At 44.5% G+C, this 19930-nt stretch overlaps 1 long non-coding RNA gene across 3 annotated transcripts in view; it reads right to left on the reverse strand.

Moving 5' to 3' along the window:
* LOC141374214 (uncharacterized) overlaps positions 1–19930 on the reverse strand; it is a 67602-nt gene that overhangs the window by 44969 nt on the left and 2703 nt on the right. For 2 of the 3 annotated variants that reach the window (XR_012380946.1, XR_012380947.1), the window contains exons 2-5: positions 19342–19475; positions 17506–17621; positions 10474–10668; positions 10216–10311 (exon numbers count right to left, since the gene is read on the reverse strand). This is a non-coding gene — a long non-coding RNA (uncharacterized lncRNA). Of the gene's footprint in view, positions 1–10215; positions 10312–10473; positions 10669–17505; positions 17622–19341; positions 19476–19930 lie in introns of those variants that run through there. The other variant, XR_012380948.1, reaches the window with a different exon arrangement.

A 19930-nucleotide genomic window follows, 5' to 3' on the forward strand; every position in this document is an offset into this window, starting at 1 on the left:
CAGCCTAGACGTCTTTGAGACATATGACCTTGCTAACATCTGTGTCCACGGCAGCCCCGAAGCTTTAAAAATACTTTGGTAATGAACTCTACCCCCTCACACAACTGCCCTGACCCAGCCTTTGGAGCTCACCTTTGGAAACACCAAGAATGAAAACAATGACAACAGTGGATCTGAATGAGCAGCTATAAAAGTAAGTCACTTCTTGGATGAGAAACAATTATTAAAAATGTATTCCAAAGGGTCACATTTTCCCCAGCCTGAAAATATCCAAAAGTGGAGATAAGAGAGATAAATGGGAAGAAACAGAAAGAACATGTTCTATGATAGTTTTCCCCTCATTAATCCTAATTCTTCATGAGCTTGGAGAGACGCAGGAGGAGTTTCCATGTGGACGTATCAGGGGCTCCCTACCTGAGCTCATACCCTAATAAATCATGTTTTATTTCTAAAAATCTGCTTTTTCTGTTTGGTTTATTTCTGAAAGCCTGCTTTTTCTGTTTGGTTTGGGCTGGTTTTGCCTGTCCTCTTTTCTGGGAGCATCATCCTAATGCTCCTGGAGGGGAACTGCCATCTCCCACTTGTGTTCCAGGGTTCAGGAGAGAACTCTAGTCCCAGTCCCAAGGACATCTGATGTCTGTAATCCCGGTCTCACCAGTGGACATGTTTTGTTGCCCTGGCCACAGGGATTGGTTCAGGACCTGCTCACAGCTCAGTCTGGGCCACTCAAAGAGAGTTTAAGGCTTCTGGGGGGACTACTGGGAAGGGCAGCCCTCCCCTACCCCTGTGTCTGCAGCTGCAGGAGGGGACAGAGGGAGGCTGTGACGAGGACCCTGCCCGAGAGGGAAGCTAGGAGGTGGGCGGTGGGACACTGACTCCTGATGATTTGAACCTCTTTTGCCAGAGGAGCAGGTATAACCTCAGTTTTCCCTGTGTGGTCAGACTGGTGCCGTAAGAAACACACAGTTTGGTTCTTTGAAAATGGCTACCAAGAAACTGTATTCCTAACTAATATAATACTAATGAGTAGAATCCAGGAGAGAGGCACAAATGGCCACTCCCTATATCCTAGGGCAGTGGACTGGGAGTCTAATATTAACCATGTACCTCCTATGTCCCACACTCTGGCCCAAAACTTTTCTTATTTTGAGGGCAACCATCCAACCGGTCCTTCTTCCTGGAATACATCTCTCAGCTTGTTTCCATTGAGTGCACTTCTACCATCCTGCAAGCCCCCCCATCACCTCCTCCTCTAGAGTTAGGAGTTGCCTCCTCCAGCCTCCCACAACACCAGCCCACATCTCTGTGGTCACCTCTGCCATATTTCCTTGTTTTGTATCTGCCTGGATGGTGATTTTTTTTCTTTATTACCGAATTAAGAGATGTCCAATGTTTAAAAAAAATCCTAACAATACATGAAGGAATGAGATAAAAAGTGAGATAAATTCCCGTGTCTCTCCTGGAGGTAAACATCATAAACACTCAGGAATCCATTCAGACACTTTTGATTGCACTATGATAAAATGTCCATCCCAGGACACGTGAACTCTCCTAAGACAGGGATTCGGCTTCACTCATTCTGCAGTGGTACTGTGGGGCCATTCGGCCTGGGTTCCAGCCCTGGCTCAAACATTTACTGGTCTGTGACTTGGGACAAGTTAATTCAAGTCTCTGCACCTCACTTTCTTCATCTGTAAAATGGGACTTGTAGTTGTCATCTATCTCACCGGGTTCTTGTGAGCATTAAGTGAGTTAATATATTTAAAGTGCTTACACAGAGCCCGGCACATGGTGAGTGCTGTGTAAATGTGAACCAGTTCTACTGCTGGCCTCTATCTCCAGTGTCTAGCCCTAAATAAAAAGTTCTGAGTACATATGCATTTTTCTGCAGTATGCACGCAGTTAGATGGACTCTAGTAATCCAGCCCTTTGTTCCTCGGGGAGGCTTCTGGCACTTTCTCGCTGACATTTCCTCCCCTTCCTAGGATCCACCCTTATCACCACCACTATTTATTGAGTTTGAATTATGGGCCAGGGCATATCTTAGCTCATCTTACCCTCCCAATATTCCTATTTAAAAAAGTACTCATCAGAGTTCATAATAGCATTATTCACTATGGCCAAAACATGGAAGCAACCCAAAATGTGGAAAAACTTGGTCGAAATGCCAACTAGTTAAAGGCATGGAACTCAAGCCTGTCTGACACCTAAGTACACTATCTGCCCAGTGTGCCTGGTGCATTTTAAGTGACTAATAACTATTTGATGGATGGACAAGATAATAGAAAGCTATCATGACGATATCCTCAATTTTCCCTTCTACTATGTTTAATCATGGCCTCCTGGAGACAGAGATGACCAATAATCAAGGAAGAGTAAGAAAGCTGTTAGTACCATCCTTATTCACTCCAGGTCCCCGAAATCCCAAAGCAAGCAAAATCCTTGGAGCTGCCAGTCAGACACAGTTTTCTGAGACCACGCACACCACACGGTGGACTGTACAAAGTGGAGTGCGGGCAGGTGGGGGACAGTCCCTCCCCAGTACATCAGCCACATGGCTTCTTAAAAGCAGTGAGGATCAAAACAGATGGAGGGGCGCCAGGGTGTCTCAGTCACTTGAGCCTCTGACTCTTGATTTCAGCTCAGGTCATGATCTCAGGATCATGGGATCGAGCCCTGTGACAGGCTCCACACTCAGCAGGCAGTCTGCTTGAGATCCTCTCTCCCTCTCCCTCTGCTCCTTTCCCCACCCCTCTCTCAAATAAATAAATCTTTTTAAAAAAATTGGAGATAGTCCACAGAGCTTTGCTGGAAGAAATGCTGTCACTGTACAGATGAAGAAGGTAAGGCCCATGACATAGGGACCAATTCAATGCCCTCCAGCCCACTGGTGGTGTAGCAAGGACCAGAACCAGACCTCACATTCCACATCCACAGACTCGGCAACAGGAAGATAGCGTAGGCCTGGAACCCTCAATAAATACCAGGTCAAACCAGTCCACCATGAATAGCTATATGGTCTTGAGCAAGTCACTTACTCTCTAGGACACTCAGTTTCCTCCACTGATAAAATGCAGATATTCTTTTATTTGGATTAGTAACAAGAACATAAGATAACAAACCCAAAATTTAGTAAACAAAATACAGCCAATGCAATAGGAAAAGTAGGCATAAGAAACAATTCACAAAAGAGGAAACAGAGCCAAAAAAAGATATATGAATTGATGTTCAATATCATTAGTGATCAAGGAAACGCAAATCAAAGCCACAACGGGAGACAAATTTTTTATGTCTATTAGCTTGGAAAAAAATTTTAAATCTCACCATTCCAAACATTGCATTGGACAGAATCTGAAGGCTCTTTCATACATTGCCAGTAAGTGTGCAAACCGGTGCAACCATTCGGAAAAACTGAGACACATAAGCTTGTTCAAAGGCCACACTGTTAACAAGAGCAAAAGGCTGGCAACCACCCAAAAACTCATAAGTACAAGAGTGAATGAATAAACTGTGGGATATTCCCACAGTGCGATCTTCCAGAGCTGTCACTGTGGATAAACTACACAGAAGCGCACAATGTGGCTGGATCTCAGCAAGGTATTACACTGAAATTGTGCCAAGTATTGTAAGTAGCCTTTTGTATAAAGTGAAAACAACTAAAATGAAGTAGACACATGTATCTTTATAACACACATAAATACAATACAATTATATAGAGGAAAGCCAGAGAGTAGTAGAGATGGGGTTCAGGACAATCATTGCCTCTGGGGGCGGGGGTGGCAGGGATGAAATGGGAGAGGGAGCTCTATGCATAAACGTGAGTCTGTGTCAATGTCTGAGCTTTCATTCTAACTCTAGAGTCATTAGTGTTCGTGGCATTATTAAAATATGTGATTCTGAGCGTGTGTCACGAACCCAGAGTCACTGACTGTCCATTTAATTCTGTGAAGCTGAAGAGCACTGGTGACAACAGGGATTCCTTCTCGGTGGAGTTGCTATGCGGATTCCGAATGCACAGCCCAGATCCTGGACACCTGCGCAGTAACATTTGACTCCTGGGAGGTGGTGGTTACGTGTACATGTGGCTCAAAAACAGCTTAGAGTGAGCTAAAGAAAACAAAATTCCTTTCACTCCAACTCCCTCTGCCTCGTGGTTCCACTGATTTTGTGAATCAGTGCAATCTCCCCATCCTCTAGGGCGTCTTGCCTTTAAAGATCACACAGCTCTTGTCTGGTAGATAACAAGATCCTGTCACTTCCAAAATCTTCAGCCACTGTTTTTTGAAGAGTAACCTCTTCAGAGTGCTGGCACGATCTTGTGCTTGTACCACCTTCCCTTCAGAAGGGACTCTCAGAGTTGGGTCTCTGGCCCTGTCCTCCTGAAGGATTTCATGTGGCCAGGACTTTGGTTTAAAAGAAAAACTGGCTTTCAGCAGAGGGGGGAATAGGGGTACCTTGTTGACACTGCTCTCTCCCCCAGCAGTAGGTAAGACTTTTCTTTTTCCTCCCACACAACACAAGGAACAGAGAAGTCATTTAAGCCTTATAAATACTGGCAGGCTCAAAAAGCAAGTCGCCAGTCGTAAAAACAAGTCTCTGTTTCCTTTGGCTAATCTGCAAATCCAGTCATATTTTCAGATAAGAAGGTAAACAGAGGGTGGAGGAGATTAAGGAGGTCTGTCTTAAGCTAGTATCTTTATAGAGAGACTGCGAGAAGAAAACACTACTGGAGTCTTTCCCTTTCAGGGAAAAGGATAGTAGCCAAGTGCATAAGAGCCCCCAAACCTGGGACGGTGGTAGAAGTCGGCACTTCTCTCTGCACCTTCAAGAAAGGAAAAACCAGAACACCGGTGAATAGGGTGCCAGACAGACTTGCACCAGATCCCAGTCTCAGGGGTTAGAGGAAGGGAACAGGGTAGAAAAGGAAATTGGTAGTCTGTAGTCTGTAGAGCTGCCTCTATCCACTACTTGGATGGAATGTCTGCCTGGAGATGTAACAAGTCCCCCATCTCTTCAAAAAAAAAAGGGGGGGGCGCCTGGGTGGCTCAGTCAGTTAAGCATCTGCTTTCGGCTCAGGTCATGATCCCAGGGTCCTGGGATCGAACCCCGCATCGGGCTCCCTGCTCAGCGGGAAGCCTGCTTCTCCCTCTGCCACTCCCGCTGCTTGTGTTCCCTCTCTTGCTGTGCCTCTCTCTGTCAAATAAATAAATCCTTAAAAAAAAAAAAATCCATACCTTGTGGTAAGCCTCTCTTAGGAAGGATGCTGAGGAATATTCTCCAGATGGTAGAACCAGATCAGAAAGCTGAAGCTGAGGAGGTAGGGAAGACAGGACAGAAAGCCTCTGAAACTAAAGGCAGAAGTCGGCATAACTCAAGAGATAAGAGGTTCACGGGTTCACGGCTTCCATAAGATTCTCAAAGAAACATGTGACCCTATGAAAGATAATGAACCAATCTCAGTCTGATGGGGCAATCCTGAAATGCTCCCCCCCACCCCCCGTTCCCAGCCTAGAGAAAAAGGTGTTCACTGTGGCCCTGGACACCAGCTTCATAAAAGGCTTCTGCTGCCCTTGACTTCAATAATTTCCACGTTACTGATATCTCAACCTCATTGTGTTGACTTTGGTCTCTAAGGTAAACAAAGCTTTACAGGGGAAATGTTTGGACCTAGAGATTCCTGTTTGCTCCAAGTTTGGACTAATGGCCGGAATAATGAACGTTTCCATTCATTTCCTTTTAAAGTGCCGCTGACAATGTAGCTAAGTGGACAGTCCCAAACCATTCCTATTGGTCAATTACCAAAAACAGTTTCTGAAATACAATTGATACTTCCCACCCCTGTGGAATTTCACCTGGAGGAAATGCCAAGAACTGTACCTCTATGGAGGCCTCAAGATCTCAAGGGGAAAAGCAAAGAGGGAAGGGGAACAGAAGGGAAAGTTAGAAAGGAAGAGAGTGACAAAGAGCAGTGGCTAATCCGAATGGCTAATCTCCACCCTTATTATGGCCTATCACAAAATTCAGCCTTTTAAGTACCTTAGCTCATTAAGCCCTTTTGACAGCCCTGTGAGAAATATTTTATTTATCCCATTTTATTTTTTTAAAGATTTATTTATTTGAGAAAGAGAGAGAGAGAGCACGCGTATGAGTGCAGGGTGGAGTGGTGGAAAGGGGCAGAGGGAGAGAGAGAGAGAATCTCGGCACTGAGTTCCAGCCCACCGCAGGGCTCAATTTCATGACCCTGAGATCACAACCTGAGCTGAAATCAAGAGTCAGACGCTTAACTAACTGAGCCACCCAGGTGCCCCCATTTACCTCATTTTAAAGAGGAGAAAACTGAAGCCCAGAGACTTGTCCAAGGTCATACAGCTGAGGTGGGACCGAGCTGGGATTTATACCAAAGCCTGTTTTTAACCACTGGTTTGCACTGCCTCTATGTCACAATTCTGTTCTTCTTTCTCTTTACCGTGTGTATCCTTCACCACCATGGGAGGATGGTTTGAGTTAAACTGTGACACAGGCCCGGGGAGGGAAGAGAAATCAAGCCTATGAAACAAGGAACTCATGGTGGTTCTATCTGGGTGGGTTGTAAACTATAAAAGCTAGAGATAGAGGAGGAAATTTGTGGGTAGGCCAGTGAGTTTGACCAGGGCCAGGGCAGGGTTTGAAGTGGAGGAAGAGTGTGGCCGGGATTATGTGTTGGAAACAGCACGATGATTGTGGTGTGCCAACTCTCATGGGCCCCCAGCAAGACAGACGGTGCTGCGTTACGGAAGCCGTCTGGCCCACGGCATTCCCGGAAGGGGCGAGCCTGGCAAACCTCAACCTTGCAACCCAGTCTGGGAAGCTGGCCCCTGTTGGGTTTGGCAAGGAGGCATTTATGAGCTCAGCAGGAGAGAATGCAGAGTGTCACCAGTTTCAAGAGGAAAAGAATCTGCTGCACCAAGATGACCTGGCAGTGTGTCTGGGCTACCTTTGTTTCTGACACGTGTGGTGTCACATCCAAACTCATCATCGGGCTCATCCTTGGCACATGGGGCCTTACAGCTCTGAAAATGATCTCTGTGAATCTTGTTACTCCAAGTGTTTTCCAGAGACCAGCCGTGTCAACATCACCTGGGAGCTCATCAGAAATGCAGAATCTCCGGCTCCACCCCAGCCTGCTAAATCAGAATCTTTAAAGTCTGAGAAGCACTATCCTAGAATCTTCCCCCACCTAGGATCAGAATCTCTGGAGCCACATTTCTCAAATCTGCCTGACATAGAAGCTCCCCCAGGTGAAGCAGATATAGGCTGAAGTTTGAGAACCAGTACAGGAAACCTTTGAAATGTCATAAGGACATCAATGGGGCATTTAAAACCGCATCTTTCAGGTGCCTCCCCAACCCAGAAAATTCCCTCTGAGACAGAATGGAAAATACCATCTGTTGATTTGTGGTCCATGTACTTCTAAAAAAGGATTCGTGACGATTATGGACAGAGCAGGTGGTCAGCAAAGCAGCATAACAGAATGGATGGCAGGGAAACTCCACAAGCCCAGAACTCACTAAGTCCCTTTCTCCACATTTGGGGTATTATAGAGCCTAAAATCCCACTGCTGGGTTATCCCTGTGCTTCTTTTTAAAATTATGAGTTCCCCTTGGAGGAAAAGGCCTACTTACATTTAGACCAAGTTGTTGATGACTTTTTAAAGCCTGCTTTCCTGATGGCAATCTGTCAGCAAGTCCTGGCATTCTACCTCCAAAGAAAATCTCGAATGTTCTACTTCTCTCCACCTCCGCAGGGGCATTGTGTCTCGTTTGCATGGCTGCCAAGAACTTCCCAGCCGGTCTCTCTATTCTTACTTCTGTCCCCTCTGATCTCTGTTCCACCTAGCTCTCAAAGCAGTCACCAAAGATGGAAATCTCATCAGGTCATATCCCAGCCTAAAGCCAAAAACTGCCTGTATCAGTTTTCTTTGGCTTCTGTAACAAATTATCACAAACGTGGTGGCTTAAAACAACAAAAATTTATTACCTCACAGTTCTGGAGACCGGAAGTCCAAAATCTGTATCACTGGGTTAAAATCAGCACGTCAGCAGGGCCACCCTCCCCCTGAAGGCTCTGGAGGACAATCCGTTCTTTGCCTCTTCCAGCTTGGCAAGGCAGCCAGGCTTCTTCGGCTTGTGGCCACATCACTCCAGCCTCTGTCTCCGTGGTCACACTGCCTGGTCCTCCTCTGTCTGTCCACTCTCCCTCTCGATAGGGATACATGTGATGGCACCCAGGACCCACCTGGATAGTCCAGGATAATCTCCCCATCTCAAGATCCTGAATTTAATCACATCTGTAAAGTCCATTTTGGTCCTTTCAGGTAACATGGACAGTTCCTGGATGAGGATGTGGCTATTTCTGGGGATCATCAATCCACTGCACTTGATAAAATCCAAAGTCTGTACTGTGGCCCCTAAAGTCCCATGTGAGCTGGCCCCTACCCGACTTTCGGACCCTATTCTGCTCCTCTTTCCTCTTTTTCTGGCCTGCCCCTCCAGTCTGCTTTCAGATCTTCAAGTATGTTCCTGCCGCAGAGCCTTTGCTCGTGCTGTTTCTTTTGCATGCAGTGCTACCACTTTTGGCCCCACTTGCTGAATGAATGGATGGATGAATGAATGAATGAATGTCTTATTCCTAAAAACTCAGGAAACAAAATGGTGGGAAAAGTAGAAACAGCAGCGTGGGTAGAAATTAATTGCACCTACCTCTCAATTTTGCCCAGAAGGTTGTTTGGCTAAAGATGATTCCACCTCCCCTTTTCCCAGTTGCCAAACACCTCAAAATATCCCTAGCTCTTAGGCACCTGTAGACTCCCTAGAAAGGAGCTGTTTTAGGTGGTTGTAGCCAAGTTGGAAAGTCGGAACTGGGTAGAGATAGGAATAATGCCACATGGAAACATCCCCTCTCTCCTCTTTCTTGAAGAAATAGTACAGTCCAAGGTATACGAAGCTATCTGGACTTCCAGCAACAATTTGATGGTGTTTCTTCTTCTAGTGGTCAATGAATTCTCACTGTTGATTTTAGTGGCAAGTTTACAAAGGCCACTGCTAATGGCTGCATCCTGCCCTGGAGACAGTATGCCTGCCAGTGGTTAAATGACCTTTAATTATCTCCTGACTCTGAGAGAAGGTCTATCATTAAATGAAATTTCTTGCACACTATTATGATGAAAATATAAATCGAAGTTCTTTCTGCCCCAGAAAGAAGGAGTTTGGGTTCTGTACAGTTATATAAATCAACAACAGTCACCACATTATAGGGAGTGGGTGGTCTAGAGTGATCAACACACTTTCTTCCAGTTTTCCCATGTCTTTTTCCACTAGCACTTTAAATCCTGAATCCTGGGAAACCCCTTAGTCTCAGATACACTGGGACTACTAGTTGCTCTAGTAGTTGCTAACAGGCCTATCCTTAACACTTGAGGGAGCCAGGGCAAAAGGGTAGAAGTGGAGGCCCACGAGATATGTGTCTAAATATACAGAAGTTATAAATCAAGCTAATGCACTGCCTAATAAAAATATGTTCTAATGTAATATATGGTGATTAACATAACAATAAAAAATTTAAAAAAACAATATGTTCTATCCTCCTACCATGACGAATGTCTTCAAAACAACCTGGAAGGCTGGGTTTTAGTTCCAAGCTCTTGGACTCCCCTCTGGCTTCTGGTCTGTCTCCACCTTCTCTTCCCACGCCTAGCTCTGCCCCACACCCCAACGGGTCTTGCCCAAGTAAGTGCAGATACTCAAACTCCTTCCACACCCCATTAGCAACCACCTCTTGGTTTCCCCCTGGGGCCTAGCGGCAGACTGTTGCAAAGTCCATTCTTAGAGGAGAATGGCCCTCAGGCTGAGTTCCACTCTGTTCTAGAAATGGGATTCAAGAAGAGAATTCTGGGGTCCATGGAACCTAAGCCTAGCCTGGAAGGGATGGGTGGTCAGGGGGCCGGGGACAGAATGGAATCCACAGGACAGAGCCACTCTTGCCTGAGTCTGAAGGCAGCACTGGGAGTCACCAGTCTCTAGAGTCCCCATGAAATTAGAAACCATAGGATAATTTCTTTTTTTTTTTTTAAAGATTTTATTTATTTGTCAGAGAGAGAAAGAGAGAGAGAGCACACACACACAAGCAGGAGCAGCAGCAGAGGGAGAAGCAGACCTTCCGCCGAGCAGGGAGCCTGATGCAGGACTCGATCCTGGGACTCCACAATCATGACCTGAGCCGAAGGCAGTCACCCAACCAAGGATAATTTCTAATTTCCAAATACACCACCAGGTCCTTGTGGGCAGAGGTTAGAGTTGTCCGACCCAGAGAAATAAAAGTGTGAACAAAATGTTAGAGACGCCCTGAGACTGTTCCTAGAAAGAACTGAGGTCCCCACTAGAGAACACAAAACTATAGTACAGCAGGGTAAAGAAGTCATGTAGCAATCTCTCTTACCTGGAGATCGATAAGAAAAGTGTCTGCCAGAGAGAGGAGACTGGGAGCTTGAATGTCATCCTCCAGAGTCCATGCTAATGCAGGATTTCTGTTTTCCTTCAGGGGATTTATTCTGATAGATGATGCAGATGGTGGTCCCAGTATCAGTAGGTTACAAGTACTGCAGGCTGCCAACAACTTGTGTCCTCTTGCAGCCTAGTTCACAAGAGCGTAGTGAGTACCAGGCTGCCAGTATTACATAAGTAACAGCACAGAGGTGATATGACGATATGAGATGGAGAAAAAGATCAGGAAGGTAGAAAACACTGATGTCTTGGTTAAAAGCATCATGTCAAATAAGTTGGGTTTGGATAATACCTCTGCGATTTACTATCAGTGAGACCACAGGTGAGTTACTTCACATATTTAAGCCTTGGTTTTAATTCCTAAGCAAAATCAGGATCTAAATATTATATGTGGGGGCGCCTGGGTGGCTCAGTCAGTTAAGAATCTGCCTTCAGCCCAGGTCATGATCCCGGAGCCCTGAGATCAAGCCCCACGTTGGACTCCCGGCTCGGCGGGGAGCCTGCTTCTCCCTCTGCCTCTGCCTCTCTCCCTCTGTTCTCCTCCCTGCTTGTGCTCTCTCTCGCTCACCCTCTCTTTCTCAAATAAATAAATTTTTTAAAATAAATAAATAATAAATGTACTACATGTGACTGGCATGCAGAATAACTGAGATAAAGCAAACAAGAAATTCAACCAGTATTTGTAACATTCTAAGTATTCCAAAATCCTGCTTCCTGATGGGAAGAGAAATGCTGGTTGTGGTGGTGCTGGTGGCAGTTGTAGTACTGCACAAGTAGAGTAGTACTGCTTGGGGTCAAGAGGAAATTAATACCATTGTATACCAGAATGGGATGTAGGCAGATTAGCTGGATTCTGAGGCTCATGGTTCTTGAGCCCAGAAAGGAGATTCTTTGATGATAATGAAGACATCGGGTAAAAGCATCCCTTTGAATAAGGAGATGATGTATGGACTAGACCGGGGTAACTGCAGAATACCAAACAGAACTGACAGCTAAACACATGGAAACATGACTCACTCGTGCCTTCATTGAGACTACATGGCACCAACTCAGCAAGTGCCAGTGAGCACAAAATCATCTCCAACCACGTGGGGGACACCATGGGAAGCTGCTGAGGGAGCTCACCATTGTATTCACAGTTGCACGGACTCAAGCTGAGTCATCACAGAAATAGAGTAATATCTCAAGTGATAGAAGACGGATCACTCACAGGCAAGCCTGAATCACCACCGCCACGAGCAACTATCCTCATCCCTGGCCAAACTTAGGTACTACTCAATGTGTACATGAGTCATGTCTAAATTAAGCACAAAGATTTCCAAATTATCTCAACATGATCTAACATCTGGGCAGGAGATAAATTACTGAGCTGGAGAAGGGGATATAAGGAGAGAGAAAAAAATAGAGAGAAGGCTATGTTCTCTAAGAAAACTATTTTCTTTTGAAATATGGAACTATTTTTGCAAAAATGACTGACTCACTTTATTTTTTTAATCACCGACAAGCAAAGAGAGTGTGTGTAATGGATTGCTTTACACTAAATAAAGACATCATGTGGATATTAGGCTTTCTAATTCGGTTTTATATTATTCTAACTGCATTTAAAATGTACATGTGAGAGTAAGATTGATTTGCTTCTGGGTTGGATTGCCTAAGCTCTTTTTGCTGTTACAAATAACTTCCCGCAAAGCTTCTCATACTTTCTGGGATGCAGGAACATAGTTTGCCCCATGATGCTCTCTGACCTGGTCACCCCAAGTTCTTGCTCTTTTTCCCATGGGCTGTGAGGCTCACTGCAGAGCTCTTGATTCTTTGGGAGTACACTAGGAAGGTCCAAAGGCTCTCATTGCCCTGACTTCTCAGGTTTTCCACTTCCTGGACACATTGTGGGGCGGGGGAAACGTTCATGGTTATTACCGTGACTGTAGAATCAGACAGACCAGGGTTCAACTCCTGGCTCTGCGACTTCACCCTATGTGACTACAGACAAGCTGTTTATCCTTTTTGAGCCTCAACTTCCTCATCTGTGAAATGGGGACACTTAAGAGTCCCTAACTCAGCAAAGATTAAGTGTGACCATCTTTGTAAAGGACTTGGCTCAGTGGCTGGCGACATGGCAAGAGCTCCACGCATATCAGCTCTTATTCTTTCTAATGGATGAGTGTTTGGAGTTATGTATTTAGACACCCAGGAAGTTAAGCCACTGGGATCTGACGTTTTAGGTAATAGAAAACTGTGATCTCCAGCCAAACTGAACTTCTTTTGCCTCGGGGCCCATGCTTTTCCTATCATAATGCTCCCCATTCATCACCTTTTATTGTAATTGCTTGTTTAACATCTGTTTTTCCCAGGAGAGTAGATTCCGTGAATCTTTTTTTTTTTAAGATTTTATTATTTATTTGAGAGAGAGAGAATGAGAGATAGAAAGCACGAGAGGGAAGAGGGTCAGAGGGAGAAGCAGACTCCCTGTGGAGCAGGGAGCCCGATGTGGGACTCGATCCCAGGACTCCAGGATCATGACCTGAGCTGAAGGCAGTCGCTTAACCAACTGAGCCACCCAGGCGCCCACCGTGAATCTTTTTTCACTGCTGCATGTCTCACACCCAGCAGAGCTCTTGGTACAGAAAAAGATGTCCAATAGGTATTCATTGAATGACTGAAAGACTGAACAGCCAAAGGACCAATGAAGTGACAGACTGAATAACTGCTAGAACCACAGACCAAATGACTGAATGACCAACTGAGTGATTTAATGAATGAAGGAATGAATGAATGATTGAGATTGGTCATCTAAATTCAACTGGATATAAAAATATTGTCCTAACATGACAACAGACTAGACTACTAAACACAGGATTTTAACTTGGAAAAGCAGGGTATTTAGAGGGATATATAATACTTTGAATATCTTAGAGTTCAGTTCTTCCCCCACCCCTATCAATGATAGGATGGGTGATAATACCCTACTGGAAAACATTACTCATTCCATACTCACATGGCCCTCAAATTGCACATCCCTCCCACCCTCCATCATGATCCAGAATCTGCTTGACAGTTTCTGGCCTCAGTGTGTCTATCTATGTCAGATGACATCATGGCCCAACCATGTGTCTTGGACTGTGAGAACAACTTAGGGAATCAACAGGAAGCCCCAGATCTTTCAATGCCTAATTTCTGATAACTTAAGAATCTTTCCTGAAATCTCCCACCCACCCCTTTCTTCTTGGTGAGCTCATCTAGTCTTTCCAGAAAGGCCAATCAGGGGCAAGGCATTGCTGGACTTCGTCAGGGGGATTTGGTGTCTTCATACCTTGTTCATCAGCCACAGGACACACTCATCTTTCAAGCGTACTGGAATTCTGCCCATGAATGTCTGAACATTCTGCTGCAATCCCAAAGGACCTCTTAGAATGTACATGTTTAGCTACGGAATATCCAAAATGTTTTTAAATTAAAACCTGACTTGAATGAACATATTTAAAATGTCCGTAGAACAGTATTTTGACTATCCTACCTTCCTCCTAAGAATCTTGTGATTTTAACAAAATCAATGGAACACTCATTTAATGCCATTTTCCTGGTATAAGGGAGGGGGGAAAAAAAGTCCCATTTCCAGGCTGATGAAAGCCTTAAAGGTCACTAGGAAGATTTTCTAAGAGAACCAAGCATGGTGGCTACTCTCCTGGAAATTAATAAATAATAATTATACAGCTACTGCCTCTTCTCCATGCCGGGCAAGAGATTGCATACTTTCTATACATCAGCACATTTAATCTGCCTGGGGGGACTATGATATTGGTATTACTGCTTCCATTTTACAGATAGGTAAGTTGAGGTTCCCAGTAGGTGCCCATGGAGGGATTTGAACCAAATGTGCCTGACTTCAAAGCTGATGCCCCTACCCCTCCACAGGTTGCAACATAGCTCCTGAGAAAGGGAAGGCACGACTGCTGACAAAGAGGAATGGAATAATGGAATATAATTTAGGTAGGATAAAATAGTACCTGAAGTCTGGAGCGGAGAAGACCTTGTGAACATATGAACAACAGTTTTCTAATAGATCAACTGTCATCATGTGAGAAAGACAGAGCCCTTCAAATGGATTGCAGAGGCTGGAAAGAACAGGCAGGTGACAGCTCTAGGAAGACAGATGTCAGCCAAAGTAACACAGAACCTTCTAACAAGGAGAGATGTATAAAACTGCTAGATCGGTCTGGTGAGAGAATGAGTTCTTGAACACGGAAAGCATCCAAGCGGAGGGTAGGTTTCCACAGCAGTGGATGGGATACCTTTGAGGTCCTGGCCCTTTGTCTGCTTTGGGTAGATGCCCACTAATCACGTGAGAAGTCTACCCATGCCTGCACCTAATCACCATCTGCCACAAGCATGCAAGTAAAACAATGTCAGCAGAAACAGTCTCATGTAAGTTTCATCTCCCTGAGGCTAGAGGAAGGAATAGTGGGGTACTCTGAATCTCTTTGTGATAAGCAAGGAAGAACTGGGGGGACATTGAAACAGAGAGAAATCTTGTGAGAGGAAGGAAACCATGGGTATTACTTTGTGCCAAGCAATGGTTTGGGTGCTTCACATATGCTCCCTCATAAAGCGGGGTGCCACCCTCTGGAAGTAGGGCTGATCATTTCCATCTTATAGCTAAAATAGGCTAAGAGAAAAGTTAATTTGCTTATGGCCACGTAGCTAATAAATAATATAACCAGGGCTCAAACTCAGATATGTCTGACTTCAAAACCTTCAATCTTTTCTCAATGGTTTGCTGCCAAACCCAGTGAGGGAGGATCGGCAGGGTGCTGACAGAAGGTGCTTAGGTCAGGTGGATTTTGATGGGCAGAAGAGGAGTAAGGAGGCTGCAGCACAAAGTAAAACACAAGAGTGTAGGTCGGAATGTGATGCTCAGACAGGCAATTTAATCACTGAGCAAAAGCAGGTAACAGAGAGGAAGCGGATCAAGCCAGACATCATCTCCTTCACAATTTATTCTACTTTTAGCCTTGAACCCAAGTCACAGAACTGGTTCCAAACTATGAGGGATGCAAGTTCATAAATAAGACCTCAGACATTTTAATCTGAACAAAACCCACATATGTCAACTTTGCCCCTAAAGGTAATATACAAAAGCAACTTCACCATTTTTCCCCATGATTTCAATATCCCATGAGGAGATGTTACCAGGTAATGCAGGTTCATAAGGCTACGGAAAATTAAAATGCCAAGGTGGCAAACAGAATGGAAAACGTGATAATGAGAGAAGGTAATGATGATGATGCCTTTTACTGTATTAATTTTTATCTCCGGTCTCCTGGGAAACAGGGTGCTACAATGCTTCCCCCAATCCCTGGCTGTTTAACCCTAATGGGTTGAACAGGCCTGATTTTCCCCCATTATCTAGTATACACAAAGTTATTCCAAAATAGAATTTTATCCTAAATGGTCCCCATAATTAGGTTGTTGAGGGACACCTACAATTAGACCACAGGTGTTAGGTGTCTGTGTGTGTGTAGTGAGGGGGGTGGAGGTTTATTTCTATCAGAGGGATCCATACCCTATCCTATAGGGAATTAAATGTGATTAGCGTGGCCTGGCACATGGTGCCAAAGAAATGATTGCTGGGGCTTTAGTTGGTGCCCTGTACTTCTCATCAGTACCATCCCTGGAATCCGACACGTGTGGGTCCAAATTCCTGCTCTGTAACCAGCTATGTAACCTTGGGATGATTACTTAACATCCCTAGGGCTCAGTCTGCTGTTCTGTCAAATGGGAATAAGACCACTTGCCTCAGGAAGGTGCTGGGAGAATGCAATAAAATTGCCCCTGGAAAGAGCCGGGCAGTCATGTTGGTGGTAGCTCAGAAATGGCACTTGGAACCAATTACCCTGAGCATGTCCCTTGAAGCTGGACAATCCCCTCTTGGCTAGGCCACTGTCAACCCACCACCCAACCCGTCCAAGCTAGTCCACCCCTCCCATGATCCCCCTCCCCCAAAGATCAAGATCATTCTTAAACTAGGAACTTAGAGCTGCAATATTGCCCCTTTACCCTGTTCAAGATATTTTCTCTTTAGTAAGCCATAGCAACACCTTACTCACACTGGGCCATGCAGAACACAAGTATTTTGGTACATTTTGGCTGAAAAGTACACGCAGGTCAGCAAATTACAATGATCTGTAAGGTGGACCCTCCTTAGCAAATTGCTCCAAGTTACCCAGTGTCTCACATTCAAGCCTCATCCCCAAAGATGCAAGACTAGATTCATGTCAGCCGGAACCCTGGCATGGGAACAGAACATTTGGAAGGGCCATCAGGTTTCGGCCAAACTTTTGCATATGACCCCACATTCACTCCTCACAGTGAGCCCCATTTTGACAAAGGAGAAGACTGAGGCACAAGGGATTTATATACTTAAAGTCACTTTCAATGGCTGAAGAACTCCATGGTCAGCTGGCAGACATGCCCTAGGGAAGGTCCCCAAATTTCTGTCTTGTTTCTCCCAGTACCTCTAACTGGTTTTCCTATTCTAATTAATTGCCAAGCCCCAAATCATTTTAACTACTTCACATGCAGAAAGCAGAAAAAACTTCATGAGAAACTCACAGGGCGCTCTGTATCTCAACAATCCTGCAAAGGCCACACTGAGATCATCTCTAAAACACACTTTGTTTCTGTATGGGTCAGGGTCCTGGCTAGAAACACTTGAAGGGGTAACCGAAGAAAGTTTAATAAAGGCACTATCAATGAAGAAGAAAACGGGGTTCAATGGACCCACATGAGGAGAAGAAGCACCCCAAGGCTAGTGACAGCAGGAAGCAGAGACCATCCCCAGGCCTGAAGGGACCATGGGAGAGAGCTATATCCAGGCTCACAGGAGCTGTAGCTAGAGGTAGAAGAACATGACTACCATCTTCAAAACCCAGGCCAAGAGGGAGGAAGAGGAAAGATTAAATATACTCACCCCTCATCTCCTACCAAAGTCTCCTGCTCCCAGGAAGACAGCAAAGGGGCCCAAGTCGGGAGTCCGTGTGTCAGCCTACCAGGCACAGAGCTGGAGGAGGAGAGCAAAGAGTGGATCTGGAGGGAAACACAGAAAACATCCAGAACAATCCCAAAAGATAAGGAACCCTGTCTCCCCTTCTGGTCCAAGCTAAGCTCTTATTGTAAAGCCAGCCATCTCATGAATGATCCCAGTTGGATATGGATCCTAACTAAGCAGTAACTCTTTATACTCTTGTTGACCTGGCAAAGAACAGAATGGCTCCATTGCACCAAGTAGGATATATATCCGACACTCAGAGAAAATTGATCACTTTCTCCTAGTAAATAATAATACATTTGAGTTGCAAGTGGCCTTAGAGATAATGGCCAGCCACAGCATTTTAACATAGCTAGGATCAAAATGTAAGGGCTCTGGACTCCTGATCCAGTGCTCCTTCACAATGGATAGAGTCTCCTCATGTCCTTCATCGTCCCTGTTAAAGCTAAGCTAGAAGGCCGGAGAATGCTGGGGTCCAACAACCAAGTTTTGTTTTTATCCAGATGCTTTGGCCTTATAGGCAAAGCCTTTCTTGATCTAGGAAGCCATCCAAAAATCTGGAGAAAATTAGATAGTTATTCTAAAATTAAAGTTACTGTAAGAATGACAGGAAAGAAACCAAAAAAATGTAAGTTGTGAACAATTCTTATATACATGGTATGAATGATGGTCCAAGTTGATACAAATTAAGACATATAAGTGGTTTGGGGCACATTTACATCAATTAATATACATTAAAATATACTATATGGTTCAGGGATTATTTGTATCAATTAATACACCTCAAAATATATTAGGTGATTCATGGGTTATTCACATATACCTACTCTTTAAGTGTTGAGTGTTTTAATGACTCCAATATATCTAAAAAGTCATAACCAAATAGAAGCCAATCCTCATGTTTGCATACTAAAACAACCAAGCCACGCTTGCTACAATGTAACAATAAAAGCATCGTCATCGGGAGCCATGATTATTGGAGATTTCCTAAAGTGTCTGACATGAAGCCAAAAGATCTAGGTTCAAGGTTTGCTTGGCTTCTTTCTAGCTTTGTGACTTTGGGCAAATCACTTGTCCTTCCCAGTGCACTGCCTGAAACAGAGTAGACCAGACATGTAGTTATTGGTTCTCAGACCCTCAGTCTTTCCACCTGATAATGAGGGGTTGTTAGTTATGAGCTAGGTCTCTTTAGTACCCCTTGGGTGTCCTTGCTGTGAATTAAATAGTAAATCAGATACTGTCACCCCCCTCCCCCACTTAAAACTCTAGAACTGCTCTGTCCAATATGATAGCCACTGGCCACAAATGACTACTAAGCATTTGTAATGTGTTTGATCTCAAGAGAGGTGTACTGCAAGTGTAAAGCACACACCATATTTCAAAGAGATAACACCAAAAAAAGAATGTAAAACATCTCAATAATGCTGTATATCAATCACACATAGAAATGACAACATTTGAGATATATTGGGTTAACTAAAATATATTATAAATAGTTCATCTGTTTCCTTTTACTTTTTCTAATGTGGCTATTAGAAATTTTTATATGACATATTTGGCACACCTTATGTCTCAGCTGGAAAGTAGTCATCTATAATTCCCCACTGTTGTCAAAAAAGAACTTAGCCTCCATAGAAGGGTCCAATGTGATCCAGTCACTGCCTACTCCTCGGGTCCCCTTATGCATTCTCCCTGTCCTTACTTACCCTCCAGCCACAGGAACCTATGATCCCTCAGAGATAGAAAGCCTGTACCCACCTTAGGGTCTTTGCACTCATGACTCCATCCTTCTGAAATGTTCTTTCCATGGCGACTCTATTCATAGCGGACTCATTCTTCTCCTTCAGGTCTCAGCTCACATGACCCCTTCAGTCAGGCCTTTACTGGATCACCTAATGTGAATGGAATATTATGGAATCTCTCCTCCATACTCCTCCAAGGCACTCACTGCCATCCTCAATTACCTTATCTAATTACCTGTTCCCCTGTTTAATGCCTGTCTCCCTCCACTAGAATAGAAGCTGTGTGAGGGCAGGAACCTTTCCTGTCTTATTCATGGTCTGTCATATCCTCAGCTCAGGGCTTCCTAACCCACTGTAGTTCTCAGTTCAATGTTTGTTGAATGAGTGAATGAATGAATGAATGAATGAACAAATAATGAAAAGGGCATGAGACACAGAGTCAAAAATCCCAATTAGGACAAACCCACTGATAATGACAATAACAACAATACCATCTTCCTTCAAGTGCGTACTTTTTTCCCTGTAGTCAATCCCTAAGATTTGTTTGGTAGGTAGCGTGGTATAGTTGAAAGGACACAGTTTCGAGTTAGAAGTCCTGAGTTTGA

Source organism: Callorhinus ursinus, unplaced genomic scaffold (genome assembly GCF_003265705.2).
Source record: "Callorhinus ursinus isolate GAN/ISIS: 27379988/994484 unplaced genomic scaffold, GSC_fseal_2.0 scaffold15, whole genome shotgun sequence".
NCBI lineage: Eukaryota > Metazoa > Chordata > Mammalia > Carnivora > Otariidae > Callorhinus > Callorhinus ursinus.